Here is a 20456-nt window from a genome sequence, read left to right on the forward strand (position 1 = left end):
ACCAAAGTGGTACATTTGTTACAACTGATGAACTACATTGACAAATCATTGTTTTCCAAAGTCCATAGTTTATATTAGAGTCCACTCTTGGGGTTGTACATTCTAAGAGTATTAACAAATGTATAATTACATGTATCCACTGTTATAGTATCATACAAAACAGTTTCTCTTTCTAAAAATTCTATGTGTTCTGCCTATTTATCCCTCCCTCTCCCCTAATTCCTGGAAACCACTGATCCTTCTACTGTCTCCATAGTTTTGCCTTTTCAAGATGTATTTTTGGAATCATACAGTATGTAACCTTTTTAGATTGGCGTCTTTCATGGAGTAATATGCATTTAAGATTTCTCCGTGTATTTTTATGGCTTGATAGCTCATTTATTTTTAGCACTGAATATTATTCCATTGTCAAGATATACCATAGTTTATTTATCCATTCACCTACTGAAGGACATTTTGGTTGCTTCCAGTTTTTGGCAATGACGAATAAAGCTAACATAAACATCTATGTGCAGATTATTGTGTGGATGTAACTTTTCAACTCATTTGTATAAATACCAAGGGGTGTGATTGCTGGATCATATAGTAAGTGTATGTCTAGTTTTGCAAGAAACTGCCAAACTGTCTTCCAAAATGACTCCACAATATGCATTCTCACCATCAGTGAATGAGACTTCCTGTTGCACTATATCCTCTCCTGCAATTGGTGTTGTTAGTGTTTTGGATTTTTGTCATCCTAAAAGGTGTGTGGTGGTATCTCACCGTTGTTTTAACTTGCATTTCTCTGATGACATATGATGTTGAACATATTTTCATATACTCCTCATTTGTGTGTCTTCTTCGGTAAGATGTCTGTTAAGGTCTTTGACCCATTTTTTAATCAGATTGTTTTCTAAAGGTTGAGTTTTAAGAGTTCTTTGTATGTTCAGAATAACAGTCCTTTATCAAATTTATTTTTTGCAAATATTTTCTCCCAGTCTGTGGCTTAACTTCTCATGACTTCATAGTGTCTCTCACAGAAGATTTTTTATTTTAATTAAGTCCAACTTATCAATTATTTATTTTACTGATCATGCTTTAGATGTTGTATCTGAAATGTCATCACTAAACCCATTTTCTCCTACCTTATCTTCTAGGAGATTTATAGTTTTGTGTTTTACATTTAGATCTATGTTGTGAAAGGTGTAAAGTCTGTGTCTGGATTCATCTTTAGTCATGTGGATATCTACTTGTTCTAGCACCATTAGTTAAAAAGATGGTATTTTCTCTGTTGTACTGTGTTTCCTCCTTTGTCAAAGATCAGTGTTTTACTTGAAACCCTGCATAATAATTAGTCGAATCCATTTCATCTGCCTTTCAGTAATCAAGGTCATTTTAAGACTTGCCTGTGCTCCAAGAGGCAAGTAGCCTAAACAATAAGACATTTGCCGGAGTTGTTTTCCAGAAACTTGGAGTCAGCTGTGTCTAGTTGAAGCTGAGTTGGTTAAGACGGGACAGACCCACTGACCCTACAACTGGGCATGCTCAGTGACCTTTTGAACGTGCAGAGACCTGTAGCTTGGTTATGTCTGTGTGCCGAACGATTACTGCACCTTTCCCCACGCCTCAGACCACCCTGCTTCATTTGTTATCCATAAATACCCTGAGCTCCTTACCTTTAGGAAGGCAAATTTGACAGTAGTTCTCCTCTGCTTGGCCTTGTGGAGAAATTCTCTCTTTGCTGTAAACCTCGGTGTCTCACTGTTTTGGCTTGCTGTGCACGGAACGAAACCAACCTGGTTTGGTAACATACTTTTAATTGTTTCTCTTTATTTGTTTTCTATATGCAAAATACTACTGTGTCTTCATGTTTTTTCTGTAATTTAAACTTAGTTTAAACTTGCTACTGCATTAGCAGTAACTAATGCCAAATAGAAATAATTCTGCTCTTTAGCTTTTTAGAAGTTACTTCTAAATTCACTGATCTTTTAAGTTCAGTACAGCAGCTAATTAATGGAAGCAGAAGCTAACCATACCTAAAAGGAGAAGAGTCTTATATTTCAATGAAGATGCAAATATTGATTACAATTTTGAAGTGAGACTTAATATTTCTGAGTTGAAACTGTACTATAACCTGAAACGTTGAATGTCTGAGACTGAGGAATGAACTAAAAAATGATGAGGGTTACCGAATTATTAATACAATGGTAGGAGGGAAGCCTCTCTCTCTACATGCATTTTAAACTGGTAGTGGGAGACTAAACATATTTGTATTTTGATATCATCCAATGTGAGGTGCTTGTTCAACACTGCGCTAGTAAACTAAATGTGGTAATTTCAGTCAAAGTTAACAATGTCAGATATGGTATTGGGAACAGAGAAAGTGGCTGAGAGAGAATGCATTTTCAAGACTTAAAAATAAAAGTAAAAATAGTGAAATATGTGAAAAAAAGCTTGTCTAGGAGTCAATAGACTTAGGTTCTAGAACCACGTTGCTCTCACTTAAAGTTATGTCTCTTTATTTGTTTTATTTCTTCAGCCATAAAATAGAGAATGAATAAGTAGTTATTTTTTTCTCTTCTTCAACTTGAAAATTCCAAGCTTCTAGTACAAGAAAAGTCAAATACAATTCTGGGTTAATGTGGTTCAATTAGCCAGCTTTAGTGACTCATTTAAACACGTTTACTTGAAATTAAATGCATTTTAATAAAAACATATGTAAGAAATTTAAATCTTAAGTGGACTATAAAAGCTGACTTTTCCCACTATTTTTCTTTCAAAAGAAAATCAGTAATAAACACACATGCAAATGATTGTAATCATTTGAATGCTCTACAAATTTGTGATTTTATATTCTGCATTTATTTTTGAAATCCAACTCAAGTACTTGGAATTATAGGATTTTAGAATTAATAGGGGCATTTTAATTCCATGCCTATCCCAACCTCAATTTAGGAAAGTGTAAACTGTGGTCCAGAGAACTTAAATGATTTGTACAGGGTCACACAGCTAATTTATGGCACAGCTGGAAGAATTAGCTAGATTTCCTGATCTTCAGCCCAGTGACCTTTCCACGATAAGCTTAAAGTCCTTAGCAATTAGTATTGCTTCAGTAATCCATTGATAAGACATTTAATGCTTATTTGACAGAAATAAGTTTTGACACACATTAATTCATTTTATCCTTTCAACATCCCTGCAAGGTTATTATCATTCTCATTTTTATACACACACTAGAACAGGTTAAATAATATGCCCAAGGTCATATAACCAATAAGGGGTGAAGTGTGAATTTGAAGAATCACTTTTGCCTGACTCCAGATCCCAACCTCTTTCAAGGCATTATGTTAACTTCTTCAAGTTTCCATTGAGCATTAGTATTATAATTATTCTGAGGGCACCTTATTTATGTCTTTCACATTAGTCTTTATCAGGGCTGAGTAATAATCCAAATTTATCATGATTATTTTCTAGTACTGCTCTATCATGAGGCTTTCCTTAAAGTGAAGTTCACATTAGGATATGTGCAATAATGAATGGGGTGCATATATAAATTATCAAGTAACCTTTACGGTTGATTACTCTAGAAGTGATTCACTCATTTCATGCTTTAAACATATTTTTATCGTATTTGTGTGTTTGCATATACACATATGAGAATTGTACTGATTATCTTCTTTTCACCATATCAAGATGGTCTTAAATGCTGATCGACGGTCCAATGTATAACTTTTCCGAGAATCCTAGCATCAACTTTCAGAATAAAAAGTTGTCACTAGAGGCATTTCTCAATGCCTTTCTACTGCATTTCTGAATTAACAACAAATGCAGATTTTTCTTTGATGGCTCTTTTATAGCTGCATGCAGCTGGAGAAAAACTAACTGCCAAGGGAACTCAATTTTCTTTATCATCAATTTGACATTGGTTAACAGATGGCTTCTGGATACCATGGTAGTCTTCTTAATTTGTCTTTTTATGTAGTGCTGCAAATACTCTTGGTTAATTGCTTGATTATTACATTTAATTCTTTGTCAACAATATACCTCATTGTTGTGGAACATATCCTAGGATATAGGTTATAAAAAGCAGATATTTGAGTGTTGAACTTCTACCATGCCTTTAAAACATAAAGCAGAATACTAAAGGTAGGCAAATATGTTCAAATATCCCCGTCTTAAAATACAGGATGCTTTCTCTGAAATATGGCATTTCTCCAGAATACAGTGGATTCTCAAGAGCTAATGTAATACAAAAGGTAGAAGAAAGGAGATCTACAAAAAAAAAAAAAAAAAAATTGGAAACAAATTTAGAGACATTTTAAGGTAAAACATCTTTGCAATTGAATATTAAACTAAGGTTAACTGCAACTGAAGTCTTTTTTTAGAATTTAACTTGAATTTAAATGTTATACTTGGGATAGTGAAAATTTTTCCACTGTTTCAAAGAGTATGTAAAAATCAGCTTACAGTTGATTGAATCTTTGGCATTCCTTAAAATGCAAATGTGAACCCTTTCTCTGACTGCTTTGATAATTCAAAGAAATGAACAAACTTTTAAAATATATAGGGTTTGAGAAAGCTAATTCAATCAGAAAATATTGCATACAATATTACACATACATGCATTCTTATACATATAGAAAGACGAGAGTTCCATATATGATAAGAGAATTCATTTATCATTATAGTATTACCTTATGTTATCAATTCTGACAGTAGTATATTGACCAACCAAACATACCAGTTAAAACAATTATTAATTTTTTATTTTAATCCTAGTTTTTTATTTTCATTTATTGATTGTTAAATGATAAGGCTAAAGCTTTCTCAAAAAATGACACAGAATTAAAATTTTACTTACTATTGTACTTTAACAAAATAAATTACTCATTTCCTTCTTTAAGCATTTAAATAGATTAAAAAAATGGACTCAATGAAATCAGAAAACCTTCAAAGTAGTACGTTGCTGCCATTATGATAGAAGATCTGAACTATTGCTAATAGTGAATATTCTATTGAAGTTTATGCTGCCACCTATGGGAAATGAAAATTCTTAGCAATTAATCTAAAATGTAGAAATTTCTGTTGCCAATTATGAAAAAAAATTGAAACTTCTAAGTTGATTTTATTACTGTTTAACTGTCAAAGAAAGGTCCATTTGGAGAAAGCTGTAAATTCTTAGCTGTTCCTTAGAAAACCCAGATTTAGAAATTGAGCTACATGATCCACAAGGCTCATTTCTAAGGAATATCTTCAGTATCAAAGCAGTATATTTGCAATTAAGTAATTAAAAATAGTACAAAGAGAGTTAACTATTCATTGTGAAATCTTATGTAAGATTTTGATTACATAAGATTTTGATTTGTATCTTGATTTAATAATGCTTCTATTGTCTTCACATCCCTTTCTTTTCACTTCTGCCCTTTTAACATATAGCATCTTATTCAAAGTGATGAGCAAATGAAACCATTTTACAGCCTCTAGCCTGCCGATATAATAATGTAGTAGAATGGAAAGAGAAAAGCTTGGATTAGAGGAAGTCTTTGGTTAAAATTCATGCTCTAACACTTGCTACTTGTGTCACACAAGGAAAATAACTGAGTCGTTATCAGAAAATAGCACTGGTAGTACCTATTTTATAGGAATGCCATAAGAAATACTATATGCAAATATAGTGCTTAGCAGAGTACAAAATTGTCTCAATAAATATTTTCTTTCCTTCCAAAATATAATCTCTGTTATGTCAACTAGATCCAGAAAAACTGAGTCATAACTCATCCTGTGGCTTTCTTTTAATCAATAAAATGTTGGAAAGGTAATGAGATGTCACTCCCATGATTATGTTATGTAAGACTCCCTTGCTGCTTTTGAAGAAGTAAACAACCATTTTGGGAGGCCCAGTTCACAAGGAACTGAGGGAGGCCTCTAGGAGCTGAAGGCACCTTCCAGCCAACAGGGAGCAAGAAGTCAGTTCCCTTAGTCTATAATCACAAAAAAATGAAGTCCTCTATCAATTCAAGTGACTCTGGAAGCAGAATTTTCCCTAGTCTGTTCTCCACATGAGAACACAGCCTTGCTCATTACATTAACAGCATTCTTCCAGAGGACCCAGTTAAGATATGCCTAGATTCCTGATTCACAGACACTGTGGGATAATAAATTTATGTCTTTTAAGCTGCTAAATTTATGCTAATTTATTATGCAGCAATAGGAAAACTAATCTAGTGAAATAGAGATTTAAAAATTATTTATTTTAAGCTTTTTCTAATATTTGTCATGTACAAAGGTGAAATTTTTTATTGGTCCTTGGTTTTAAAGAGATTTGAAAGCTAATGCAAGAAACTACCATACTGTGTACATTGTCTTAAATTTCATGGACTGTCTGTGTGAACTGAATAAAAAGGGAAGCAATGAACCCAGCCAGTGGAAGACTATTTTAATAAGCTTAGGTTCTTATGCAGTATTGCTGCCAACTGGCCATATATTACAGAAACTACTTCTCTCTATACCCTTAATTTACACATTTCAGATTTCAAGTTACATTTTTTAGATACATGCACTTTATGATTTGTGTGTGTTTTATCTTTCGTAATGGTGCCTGGTGATTTTCAAACCTGGCTGATCACAGAAATCATACTCAAAGTTTATTATTCTTCTTCTCATTATTGTTGATGTTATTATTTTCATCATTATCAACTAGTTGTCATCTCTGGATATTCTGATTTAGTAAATTTTGGATGTGGTTATGGAATCTGTGTTACAATAACTTCACAGGTTATTCAGATCAACTTGATTGGGAAACAATTTAGGTATTTTATTTATACATATAAAACACTGTAAGATAATGGTCTTCAATTCACTGTAAGCTACATGATAGAGAAAGCAATCACTCTGGTTATAGACTATCCGAAAAGGCAATTGCAAATGAAAACAGTTAGATCTTCATTTAACCTTTGATTCTCCTGTCTCATTTGTTCTGTTTTTATTGATTCTTGGTCTGGAGGTTACTTTTGTGTCCTTAACAAAGCACGTATTCTCCTTGTCCCCTATCCAGAAATCCTCCTCCTTCCTTTAGAAGCTCTGATGCTGGGAAGACATGAGAGTTCTTCTTTGGAAATGTTTAAAGTCATCAGCCAAGGTTGGAGCATGCAGGTAAGTGTTTCCAGTTTTCCTTTCTTGTTTTTGGCTTCCTATTCTGGGTGGATCAAACCAGGGAGCTGACAGCATCGTCTGGTATCCTGATGTAATTAAGTTCTTTAGCTATACTTCTTATTGAAAAGTTGCTTTTGACTTATACATTGTTAACTTATGTTAATTGTTTTGACATCACATTCTTCAGACATAGCAAATAGTGTCTGTACTTTGTTATAAATATGCAATGTGTTGGCTATACATGACCAGGAAATGAAGATGGTAGTGGCTGTTTTGTAGTTTTTGAGACTGAAGCAATTATAAGAGGATCTAACCTCAAATATAAGAGGACTGTAGCTGCCTTCCTCTCATCTTCCCTAATTCTTTTAAATAGGTAGGTAGGTAGGTAGCTAGCTAGAATTCACATACCATAAAATTTACCCTTATAACTCATTGGCTTTTAGTATATTTAGAGTTTTGCAATTATCACTGCTATCGAATTTTAGAACTTTTTTTTACCACCCCCAAAAGAAACCCCATATCCATTACTCACTTTCTGTCTCCCAAGTCTCTGACCACAAATCTACTCACTGTCTCTATGGATTTTACTATTCTGGAAATTTCATATAAATTGAATCATACAATATGTGTTCTGTTGTGACTGGCTTATTGTACTTAGGGTGTTTTCAAGGTTCACCTATATAGTAGCATGTATCAGTACTTCATTCCATTTTGTGGCAGAATAATATACTGTATGAGTGCACCACATTTTGTTTATCCATTCATTAGTTGATGGACTTCAGGTTGTTTCCACTTTTGGATCATTATAAACCATGCCTCTATGAACAGTCATGCACATGGTTTTTAATGTACATATTTATTTCATTTATCTTGGGTATATACCTGGGAGTGAAATTGCTGGTTTATATGGTAACTTTATGTCTAACATTTTGAGGAACTACCAAAATGTTTTCCAAAGTGGCTGCACCATTTTACATTCCCATCATCGATGTATGAAGTTTGTAATTTCTCCACATTCTTGTTTACACTTGTCATTGCCTACCTTTTTTATTTTAACCATCTTAGTGGGTATCTCAGTGTGGATTTCATTTGAAATCCCCTAATGACTAGTGATATTAGCATCTCTTATGCAGTTATTGGCCATTTGTCTATCTTTTTTGAAAGAACATCTGTTCAAAACCTTTGCCTGTTTTTTAATTGGGTTGTCTTTGTATTGTTGAGTTCTAAGAGTTCTTTTTTTATTCTGGATATAAATTTATCACATTCTTGATGGTGTCCTTTGAATCAGGAAAGAAATTTCATTTTGATTAAATCCAATTTACTTACCTTTTCTTTTGTTACTTGTGCTTTTGGTATCATCTGTAAGAAACCATTGTCTAATCCCAAATCACAAAGATGTCTGTGGTTTCTTCTAAGAGTTTTATAGTTTTAGCTTTTTTCATTTAGGCCTGTGATCCATTTGTAGTTAATACTTTGTATGGTGTGAGGTAGGTGGTCCAGATTCATTCTTTTGCATGTTGGTATGCAGTTGTCCTCGTACAATTCAGTAGCTCAAAAGACTATTCTTTCCCCTATTGGATTGTCTCAGCACCTATGTCAAAAATCAATTAACCATAAATTAATCTATATGTTACCCTTCCTGTATTTACCACTTATATGTTCCTTTATATATGTACCATACTCTCTTGATCACTACATTTTTAGTAAGTTTTAAAATCAGATAGAGTGAGTCCTCCAATTTTGTTCTTCTTCAAGATGATTTTTGCTATTCTGGGTCCCTTGAATTTCCATATAAACATTAGGATCAATTTGCCATTTCTTACAAAAATGCAACTGAGATTTTGATAAGGATAGCTTTGAATGTATAGATGAAGTTTGGAAGAATTGACTTACCAATATTGGGTTATTTAATCCATGAACATGGATTATCTCATTTATTTAGATCATCTTTATTTCTTTCCTCAATGTGCTATATATACTTTTCTGCATACAGATACCATGCATACTTTTTAGGTTTACACTTAAGTATTTCATTTCTTTGGATGATATTGTGGTTGATTTTTTTTTTAATTTCAAATTCCAATTACTCATTGCTGGCATATATAAAAGCAATAGAGCTTTGTATATGGACAGTGTATCCTGGGACCTTGATATAATTACTTAGTTCCAAGAGTCGTTTGAAGATTCTTTGGAACCTTCTACATAGACAGTCATGTTGTTTGCAAATAAAGACTGTTTTATTTCTTTTCAAACTGCATATTTTAAAGTTATTTTTATAGTCTTTGTGCCATAGCTAGAACTTCTCATACAGTACTGATTAGGAATGGAGAGAGAGGTGATTATTGAATTGCTCTCTAGAAGGGAAAGCCTCTTACCATTAAGTAAGATGTTAGCTGTGTTGTTTGCTATCAGTGTTTTAATTAGTTTAATATGCTACTGAATTTTGTTTGCTAGTATTTTATTGAGAATTTCTGCATGTATGTTCACAGGAGTATTGGTGTTTAGCTTTCTTTTCTTGTGATGTTTTTGTCTGGTTTTAGTATGGTCATATTGACCTAGTAGAATGAGTTGGGAAGTATTTCTTCCTATTCTTTTATTTGGAAGATTATGTGAAGAATTGATGTTGATTTTTCTTTAGATGTTTAAGATTCACCAGTTAACCATCTTGACATAGGCCTTTCTCTGTGGAAAGTTTTTAAATTACAAATTTAATATCTTGTTACAGTTTTTTTCAGGTTTTATATTTTATATTGAGTCACTTTTAGTAGTCTGTTTCTAGGAGAATTTCCTTTCTACTTTGTTGGCATATAGTTGATCACAGTATTCTTATAATTCTTTTTACCTCTATAAAGTGAGCAGTGACAACTCCTTTCTAATTACTTATTTTAGTGATTTGATTTCTCTCCCGTTCATTCTCTCTCTCTTTGGTTCAGTCTAATGAAAGATGAGTGACCCAACTTTTGATTCCATTGATTTTTCTCTATTTTTTTTCTATTCTCTATTTATTTCCACTATAATTTCTATTATTACCTTCCTTGTACTTGCTTTGGGATTAATTTGCTTTTCTACTAGTTTATTAATGTGGATGGTTAAGTTGATTAGATATCTTTCTTTTTTTATTAATAAGTATTCATAAATATAAATTCTCTCCGTGCACAGTTTTAACTGAATTCCTTAATTTTTGGCATGTTGTATATTCATCTTCATACATCTCAAAGTATTTTCTAATTTTTCTTCTTCTTCTTTAACCCACTGGAAATTTAATAGAGCATTGTTTAATTTCCACATATTTGTGAAGTTCTCTAGTTTGCATCTGTTATTTCTAATGTTATTACATTGTGGTAAGAAAACACACTTTTCATGATTTCTGCCATTTTAATTTTGTATAATTAATATGACTTTACATTTATTAAGGCTTGCTTTATGGCCTAACATATGGTCTATACTGGAGAATGTTCTATGTACACTTAAGAACACGTTTACCTCTGTCATTGGGTGGAGTGTTTTTTAGATGTCTATTAGGTCTACTTGGTTTATAGTGTTGTTCAAGTCTTCTATTTCCTTGTTAATCTTATGCCTAGTCTTGCTATCCATTATTCAAAGTGGGGTGTTGAAGTTTCCAACTATTATTGTTGAATTATCTATCTATCCCTTCACTTATGTCAGTTTTTGCTTTATGCATTTTGGGGTCTCTCTTACTAAGTACATATGTGCTTATAATTGTTATGTCTTCCTAATGATTGGCTCCCTTTTTCATTGTAAAGTGTTTTTTCTTTTTTTCTAGTAACAATTTTTATCTTAAAGTTTATTGGATCTGATATTAATATAGCCACATCAGCTCTCTTTTGGTTATTGTTTGCATGGTATAAATTTTTCCATTCTTTTATTTTCAGTCTGTGTCTTTGTATATAAAGTGTATCTCTTATAGGCAGGACAGAGTTGGATCATTTAAAAAAAAAAATTCAGCCAATTCCTGCCTTTGGATTGGAGTGCTTAACCCACTTATATTTAATGTAATTACTGGTGAAGTAAAGTTTAGATCTGCTGTTTTGCAATTTGTTTTCTACATGCCTTATGTCTTCTTTGGTTCTCTAGTCCATCATTACTGCCTTCTTTTATGCAAAATAGGTATTTTTCTTGGGTACTGTATTCATTTCTTGGTTGTTTATTTTACTGTGTTAGAGATATCTTTTAAAATTTTTGCCCTGGGGATTACAGGTAACATCTTAATTTAAAACAATCTAGTTTAGTTTAATGTCAACTTAATTCCAATAGTATACACAAATTTTGTGTCCAGAATCTGGATGTAGAATTCTTGGTTGACAGCCTCTTTCAGCACTTCGAATATATAACCCCACTGCCTTCTGGCCTCCATTATTTCTGATGCAAAGTCAACTCTTAATCTTCTTGAAGATACCTTGTATATGATTCCCCCCCTCCTCTTGCTGACAACTCCACAGATTAAAGAGTACAGTTTAAGAACTGCATTGAAGGCATTGAATACTCAAAGTTAATAAACAATAGCTCTGACCTTTCAGTAGGACTTTCTAGGCCCATGATTTTAGTGCTTTAAAATATAGATTGTGTTTATCTAAATTGCATAGATTTCTATTTTATGCCCATTATTAAATAGTGTGATTGGTACTATGTGTACTAATCACAGTATCTATGAGATCTTTTCTTAGACTATTATTTCTTTGAGGACTGAGTCTTCAGTGTATTCAGTTATTAATACCTCATGTCTTGTAAAGTGTCGGGTACTTTTGTTACTTACTCAATTTAGAAAATATATTAAGAACCTAGTATATACCACTCACTGTGAATTATACCAGAGATATAAGATGGAAAAAAGTCTAGTCTTGAAGCCCTCATTTCTCTTAGAAATTTAATGAATAATCTTCATTTGTATCATCAATACATTATACTCCTGTAAGTGTCTAAATGTTCCTGCATCTTACTGAGTACTATGAGTAACCAGAGAGACCGAATGAGACCATAATAGAACATTGAATGTAAAGTATCACAGTGTGCTTAATTTGTACATTTATGAAAAGTGCATAGAGATCCATATAGAGACTTGTTCCAGGTATCAGAATTATCACTACATTTAGCTGAAATGATCCAGCTAATTTGCAAGTTCATCAATAATAATTGCTGAGTCCTTTTAATACTGAAATATTATAAAAATTTAAATATAAATAAAGAATATAACATGCTAAGTAAATTAAATACAAATTAAGTTATTAAATATAAATTAGGAAAAATATTTTGCTGTCTTCCAGAAAGTTCGGTTATTAAAAATATCCTAACTTGCATGTAGATTATTATGTTCTTCAATTGAAAGAGACAGAAAACTTTATGGAATTTTTAATTGACATATTAAAATTGTGTCTTTAATTGACACTTTAATTGTGTCTTTTCTGTAAGAGTAGGGTATAGAATATAGTTTCAGAATTAGCATTTCATGATAACAGGAATATTCCATTCCCATGGGTAGAAGAAGGAGGTGTAGTTGAATACATGAAATGGATGTCATTTGAAGGAATTCACAATGACTAAAAAAATGATTTTTATGTTTAAGGATCAAAAATGTCTTAGCTCAGGCTGCTGTAAAAAAATACCGTAGATAGACTGAAAGGCTAAAGCAGTAGACATTTATTTCACACAGTTCTGGAGGCTGGGAAGTCCAACCAAGATCAAGCTGCTGACATATTCAGTTCCTGGTGAGAGACTTCTTCCTTGTTTACAGATGACCGCGTTCTAGCTGTATCCTCACATGGCAGAAAAAAATATTTTCTTAATTTATATTTAATAACTTAATTATATTTAATTTTCTTCTTATAAGGACACTAATCCCACAATGGGTCCCTACCTTCATGACCTCATCTAAACCTAATTACCTCCCAAGGGATCCATCTCCAAATACCATCACAACAGGAAGTTAGGGCTGCAACATATGAATTTGGGGGGACAAAAACATTTGGTCCATAACAAAGCATAATGTAAATGAACATATAGTTTTATAACTGAATGCAAAAGATAATTCTTGAGATTTAACATTTTACAAGCATCGAGGGGAAAAAGATAATCAGACAAGGAAATGAAAGACATTGGTTTGGTCCTCGAGTTTAGTTTCCAGTTTAGTGTCCAGGTGGAAAGACAGAACAATCACAGAACACAGTGTCATATGCATCCCACAATATCAATAATGTGATGCTTATGATGTGGATATACTGGAGACCACTTTTGGAGTTTACCTTTGATATTTTGAGGGAATCCTTTCTAACAGCTCTCCCCTATCCCCTATGCACCTTCTCCTAAAAATGAATTTCTGTGCTTACAGGAGAACATATTATCCGAATGAATGAGCAAATACTTTCCAAATATCAAGGTTAAAGAGTGTTTATTTGCAGTCTTGTTTTATGTAGGTTTTAACAATTTTTGTTTATAACTTTATACAACTGCTTAATTTGACTTTTTATTACCATATCATCCTCAGGTTCTCTTAATAATATCATAAAATATAAAACCAAATATGTGTATTAATAAAATATATTTCCCCTTTAACATTTAACATATGCTTTATGATAGGTCTCTCATGGTATCTCTCCATGTATTTATGTTTATGAAACCTTAACATAAAGGGAGTTTCTGTAAGAACACTTAAAATATAGACTCTCAGCAAAATTCCTCCTTCATTAACACCCTTTCGAGGCAAGAGAAAACATATTATAAGTAGAGCAAGTTTAAAACCTCACATTTTGTTCATATTAGGATTTGCTTTGATTTACTTGTTTTTTTTAAGTAAATGAATACAATCCAGGGATTGATGATACACCTCTGGGTTTTCTTGATGCAAATTTATAGAATATTTAAGATGTTTAAGACCACACTTGTTTAAGTATTGGATCCATCTTTGAAACCCAGTTAGCTATAAAATTTATGTGTCTCCAAACTCTGTCTTCCAACACTGAGAAAATCTGAGACATGCTGTGAGCACCTTCATTTCACATGATTGCTTTGAAATGACTACTACAGGCTTCTGTTAAGGAGGCATTGTGGAAAGAACAGTTTAAAGAATTATAGTGGGGAAAAGTCATGGAATTTGATACTACTACTTATTAATTGCTCTAGGTGCTGAGTGTGAAACTTAATTTGTCTTAATCAATGTGAGGTGAAGAGAGCACAAATTAATTTGACATGCAGATTTCATGCTTTTGTAATGATGCTGAAAGTATTCTGGTCCCAAGAAAAAAGCAGTATATTCATTTCATAGCTCAGTGATTGTACTATGTCCTGTCTGTAGCAACATCGTACACATCTTTCTTAAGGCTGAACTGGGTGAAATCTCTAATCTAGTCCTATTGGTCTTCTTGATAATAAACTGATAAAGCGAAACTGACCTCTTGCCTCACAGCCCTTGGGACTAAGCATGTCATATACCACAGTGCGGGGTCAGGAAGCAGCACATTGATTCTGGAGATAAACTTACAAAAAGTAACTGTACCTTAGCTAGCAATAGTCCTCAAACAAAACTTTGAGCCTTTTCTCACTACTTTCTGAGTCCTTAGTGAAAGCAAAGAAATCCTTGACTTCACCACTTCTGACGTCTACAGATATGATAAGCATGTGATGAAACTCTTCCTTTTACAGTTTGAACAGCCTTGTTAAATTAGTAATTATGTGTGTGTGTTCCTGTTAAGAAAAAGTTACTGTGAACTGTGTTCAGAGAGCTCAGTATTTTGAAATCTGTACTCCCTTAAAACATTGCAGGTATTTTATTAATGTCTATGACTCAGTTTTCCCTTTCAGAAAAATATAGAGAGCTAAAAATAGAGGAGAGAAACAGACCTGCCTAACATAATGCCTGTTCAGTTAACAGCTATTTACCATAATAGCTCTTGAATATTTTTACTATGTTTTCAACAAAATCTCCTTTTGTTCCAGTGTGATGACTTTTCAGTTAAAGGCACACTAAATTAATATGCTATAAAAAGTGATACTTTGACATTTTAATTTCAGGCAAAGACACAGTCAATAATTTATTAGACAAAACAGTTCCTAGAAAAATAATAGAAAAAAATAATTGAATTGTATCCCATGTCTGGATAAACCCCAAATAATTTTCTTTTGTATGTATGCCAGTAAAAGGGATGAAGAAATAGCATCTTTTGTTTACTCTTGCATCTCTTGTGCATGTGAACAATTTCCATGTATTTCAAAGTGCTCTTATGTTTGATTGGCTTTTCTGTTTGCTCTAAATGTATTAAGTGAGGTTTGAGTGCAGGATAACCGTGAGCCACAGAGAGGATGAAAAATTAGCGATGTGAAAATGGTACAGGGAAAGAATGCACCACCCAAAAAAAGCCTGCATCTCATATTTTTTTCACAACTACTATCTTTTCCTTCTTAAGAATAATAAATTTATGTTGTATAACTTTTAGGTAAAATACATATTCTTTTGCAAATTGTTTTTTCCTTATATAAACATATTTTATTGTCAATTGATTTTTTTCTATGTGTGAATATATTTGTGTATCTATATATATGTAATTTTTCAAAACTTTTCACTTAGTGATGAGGTTTCCAGCAATGAATTAAGGCCCTTAAGCAAGAGATGGATGAATTTCCAAAGGTCATGGTGAAGAATATTTTTATTTCTTTTGATCTAGAATCATACTTTGATTCACAGTCTGAAACACTCTTCATGAAGAAATGAGATACTCCATCCAACTCTGCCTCCAGTGTTTTCTATATAATTCTCTCAGGTGAAGTCATTTTACTTTTGTAAACCCTTTCATCCAATTCGTCATCCATACCAAGATTCATAGCACCTATGAGATCTTAATTTCAGTAATTATTCAGATATTAAAAAAGTAATTATTGAACACTCTTGCTGTGTCAGTAATCACTCTAGGTGGTTGGGGATATGCTTAGTAAATAAGACAAACAAGATCCCAGTCCTCAAGAAAGAAGAACATACCAAGTTTTAATAGGTGCTAAAAACAACATGCTGGTGAGATAGAGAATAACTGTGTGAGAGAACTTATTTCTGGTCATACTATCCTATACTTGCAAATTTCTCACTTCTTTATTTCTATCACTTTGATCACATCAGAATTTTCATTTCATAGATATTTTCATTTTCACATAGTGTATCACTACACCCATTATCCAGTTTCACTTATTTTCTTATATAGTAGAGCTTCTATAATTCAGTACGTCAGCTAATTTCTAACTAAATTTTTCATTTCCCATATTTTTCTTTATTTTTCCTTTGCCCTTCTGACAACCAACCTTGGACTAAAACTATGAACTACTTTCTGGAGAAGAATTATACCATGCTGACTGACCCATTAAAATGTATTATCTCTATCTTCAGTTAGGCCTTTAGCATTTCTCAGCCATCTTTGTATTTGTCTCTGATCAGCTCTTTGTTCCTGGTTCCCATATCGCTATTGAACAACATAATTGCTTTTCTCATAATCTCTACCCCTGCTCCTTAAAGTAACAGGTGATTTTCTTACTTTACTTAAAAAAAAAACAAAAAAACACTAGATATAACATATAAACTTTCTCAGTGGTGTGCTCTTGATATCAATGACATTTTCAAGTAGTTCTCATCTTCTTTCTTCTGCCTGCCCTGCACATTTTAGAGGGAGTAATGTCCTTCCTTCAGTTTACTTATACTATATCCATACATCCTTCTTTCTTTCCATGGGCATTTCCCCATCCATAATGCAACTTTTTCTTCTAAGCAAGTACACGTGCTTATACCACTCTGGAGAAAAAATAATAATGATAATGAAATTCTCAACATTTATTCCTATTTCATTTTGGTGTTTTTCCTTCTTCATTTCTCCTTTGAATTAGATGTAATTGGAAAGAGTGTTTATTGAGTGACCTTAAAGCTTGAGGCTATGCGGTGCTGCAAGCCAGATAATTCTGTGGTCACTGTAGGGTGGAGTCTGTCAGGCTGACCAGAAACTTGTGTCTGCTGGCCAGCACCCGTCTCCCCTGGGCAATGCTAGAGGAAAACAGAGTAACCCTTACTTTTTGGCTAAAGCTTTTATAACCTCACCCTTCAGATAGCGTAAACCTGCTTAGTTTGAAACCTCACTAAACTAACTTGGGTATTACTAAATGTCCAGACTCATATTTATAGATAATTACCTTATTTTCATTTATAAATTCCTATATTTCTGCATAAAAATTATGTTGATACTTTAAGCTCTAGGTTTTGTTTTTTTTAATAGCTATGTAATGTAAGATTAGACAGTATTCAAATACTTATTTACTAAATTTCCTGATGGTGGACATTTAGGATATCTCTCTTTTTTTTTTTTTGTAATGAAAAACCACTCAGTTATAAAGATTCTTATTCATGAATTCTTGTATTAAATATCTGCTTTCACTGTAGAATTTCATTTGTTTATGTTTATTTCATTTGCCAGTCTGTATTTTCCCTTCAGCTACTTTCAAATTTTATCATTGTCTTTGGTTTCTGTAGTATCTGTCTAGGTATCTATCCTGCTACATGTTTGTTTCTCAAATCTAAAAATTCATGTGTATCTTCAATTATGGAAAATTCTTAGCCATTATGTCTACAAATCATTTTTTATCTCAGCCTTTTAGTTCTCCAGAATCTCTCTTTAGGCCTTATTCTGTTTTTCATGTTTCTTAATCTCTCTTTTATTTAGTTATTTTATATCTTAATGTTAGAGTCTAGATTTCTTTATATTTTTACTTATCTCTAATCTGCTGTTTCACCCAGCTATCCAGTTTAAAAAGTTTAAAGCAGTGTTTCTCATGTCTAGATTTTAATTTTGCTTCTGAAACTTCTAAAACTAAAGGTACTCTATCTCCATAGCTTCCTGCTCTAAACCATGAATTTTCTTGATTTGGGGAAATATATCTTTATTTTAAAAAGCTCTGATATAACTTTGATTATTTTCTCCCTTGTACTCTCTCTTCATCATAGATGACAGACGGAATTTCTGGAACTAATCTCTGTGAATCTCAATTTGGTTTTTTTAGTTAATCATTTTGTTTATTTTCATCTTATTTTTCCAGAGACTGCCCTTTAACTGTTATAATTTACTAATCTTTTTCAGCTAATTCCTAAGGTAGTTATATGCAAATGACTGTTTTTAGTTCTAAAGTCCATAATCTTTTTTTTAATAACTACAGTGTCATGGATTTAATATTCTTCTTAACCCACTAGATGTATTATTTACAGGTTTTACATTTTTGTTATTGTTCTAATAACTGTTTTCTCTGTTAGCTCTTCTGATTATTGAGTTTGGTGCTCATTTAATAATATTTTTAAAACTTTGCTTATATGCTCATCTTTGTTTTTGAGTTTTCCCCTAGTTATTTTCTGACGCTCTACTAGTTTCTCAAATCCTTACTCAGTGGTTCATGAATAATGGTGAGATGTGTTACCAGACACTAGAATTTTGACTTCTGGGTATTAGACCTCATTGCTTTTCCGGAGTCTTGCCATAGGCCTGTCACTTCAATGAAAATTGCTATCACTATTGCTCCAGTGAAAGGGCAAGTGATTCTCTTGACAACACTTAAGTACAGTGTTCAGTAAGGGGCTGACCTACACAGCTGATAGGGCTTTCTCAAACTCTCTAGTCTTCTGATAGTACTTTGCTTATTTGTATTTCAAGTATATTACAGCTCTTTTTATTTTTTATAAAAAAAATATGTACTTTGAAGCTAGAGATTTAAGACTATGAGTTATGCTTTTGTAATCATTTTGCCAATTTAGTCTGTTCTCTTATTGTGTTTTCATCACAATATCATTAAGAATAATTAAACAATCCTTTTTTCTTTAACACAATTGATTTTTCTGTTGCTAAGTCCTCTTAAATTGTCTCCTAATTTCCAAAGCTTCTTTACCCCTTGTTTCCTTTCTTTGACTCATGTGACTTTTGGATTCTCCTTCCCTAATTTTTTTTTAGTTGGTTTGTTTATATGTTTTACTTCACTTCTGACACAATTCTCTTTCTCTGTATTTTTTTTTCTTTTTTTGCCTTCTAGTAATTTTTATTTTTATTTTACTTTTTTTTGGTCATGTAAAAAGCTTGAACATATTTACTGTATACAGTTCAATGAGTTTGGGGTAAGTATACACCCATGAAAACAGCACCACCATGAGGGCCATAGATATATCCATCAACTCCCAAAGTTTCCTCCCAACCCCTTTATTATTATTAATTTTTTTCTTTGGAAATAACAGTATAAGGTCTACCTTCTTAGAAAATTTTAAGTATATAATACAGTATTGTTAGCTGTAGGCACTATGCTATCCATTAGATCTTCACACTTGAAGATTTATATATTTGCATAACTGAAACTCTCCATATCAAAAGGGAAGATGTAAAATTGTCTCTTTTTGCAGTTGACATAGTCATATATAGAGAATCCTAAATACTAAAAAACTCTTTGAACTGATAAATGAATTTAGTAAAGTTAGAAGATACAATCAGCATACAAAAATCAGTTGTGGTTCTGTATACTAACCATGGACTATCTGCAAAAACATATTAAGAAAAGAATCCCATTTACAACAGCATCAAAAATAATAAAATACCTAGGAACAAATTTAACCAAGAAGATGAAAGATCGGTACACTGAAAACTATAAAACTATGATGAAAGAAATTGAGGACAGAAATAAATGGAAAGACACACCATGGTCATGGATTTGAAGAATTAATATTGTTAAAATATCCATACTAACCAAAGTGATCTACGGATTGAATCCCTATCAAAATCCCAATGGCATATTTTCAGATACAGGAAAAAAAAGAACAAAACAGTCCTAAAATTCATGTGGAATTACAAAAGACCCTGAGTAGCAAAAGCAAGCTTAAGCAAAAATAACAAAGCTGGAGGTATCACACTTCCCGATTCAAATTATATTAAAAGCTATAGCAATGAAAAGTGTATGGTACTGGCTTAAAAGTTGACATATAGACTAATGGAACAGAATAGAGAGCACAGAAATAAACCCATACATGTACAGTCAACTAACTTTTGATAAGGGCTCCAAGAATACAAGGTGGGGAAAGGATAGTTTCTTCAAGAAATAGTGTTGGGAAAACTGGATATCCATTTGCAAAAGAATGAAATTGGACACATATCTTACACAATACAAAAATCAAGTCAAAATGGATTAAAGACTTAAATGTAAGACCTGAAACCACAAAACTCCTAGAAGAAAACATAGGGGAAAAACTCCTAGACATTGGTTTTGGCAATGATTTTTTTTGAATATGACACCAAAAGCCCAGGTAACAAACACATAAATAA

This window comes from Aethalodelphis obliquidens, unplaced genomic scaffold (genome assembly GCF_003676395.1).
Source record: "Aethalodelphis obliquidens isolate GAN/ISIS:26980383/991018 unplaced genomic scaffold, ASM367639v1 scaffold10, whole genome shotgun sequence".
Classification (NCBI taxonomy): Eukaryota; Metazoa; Chordata; class Mammalia; order Artiodactyla; family Delphinidae; genus Aethalodelphis; species Aethalodelphis obliquidens.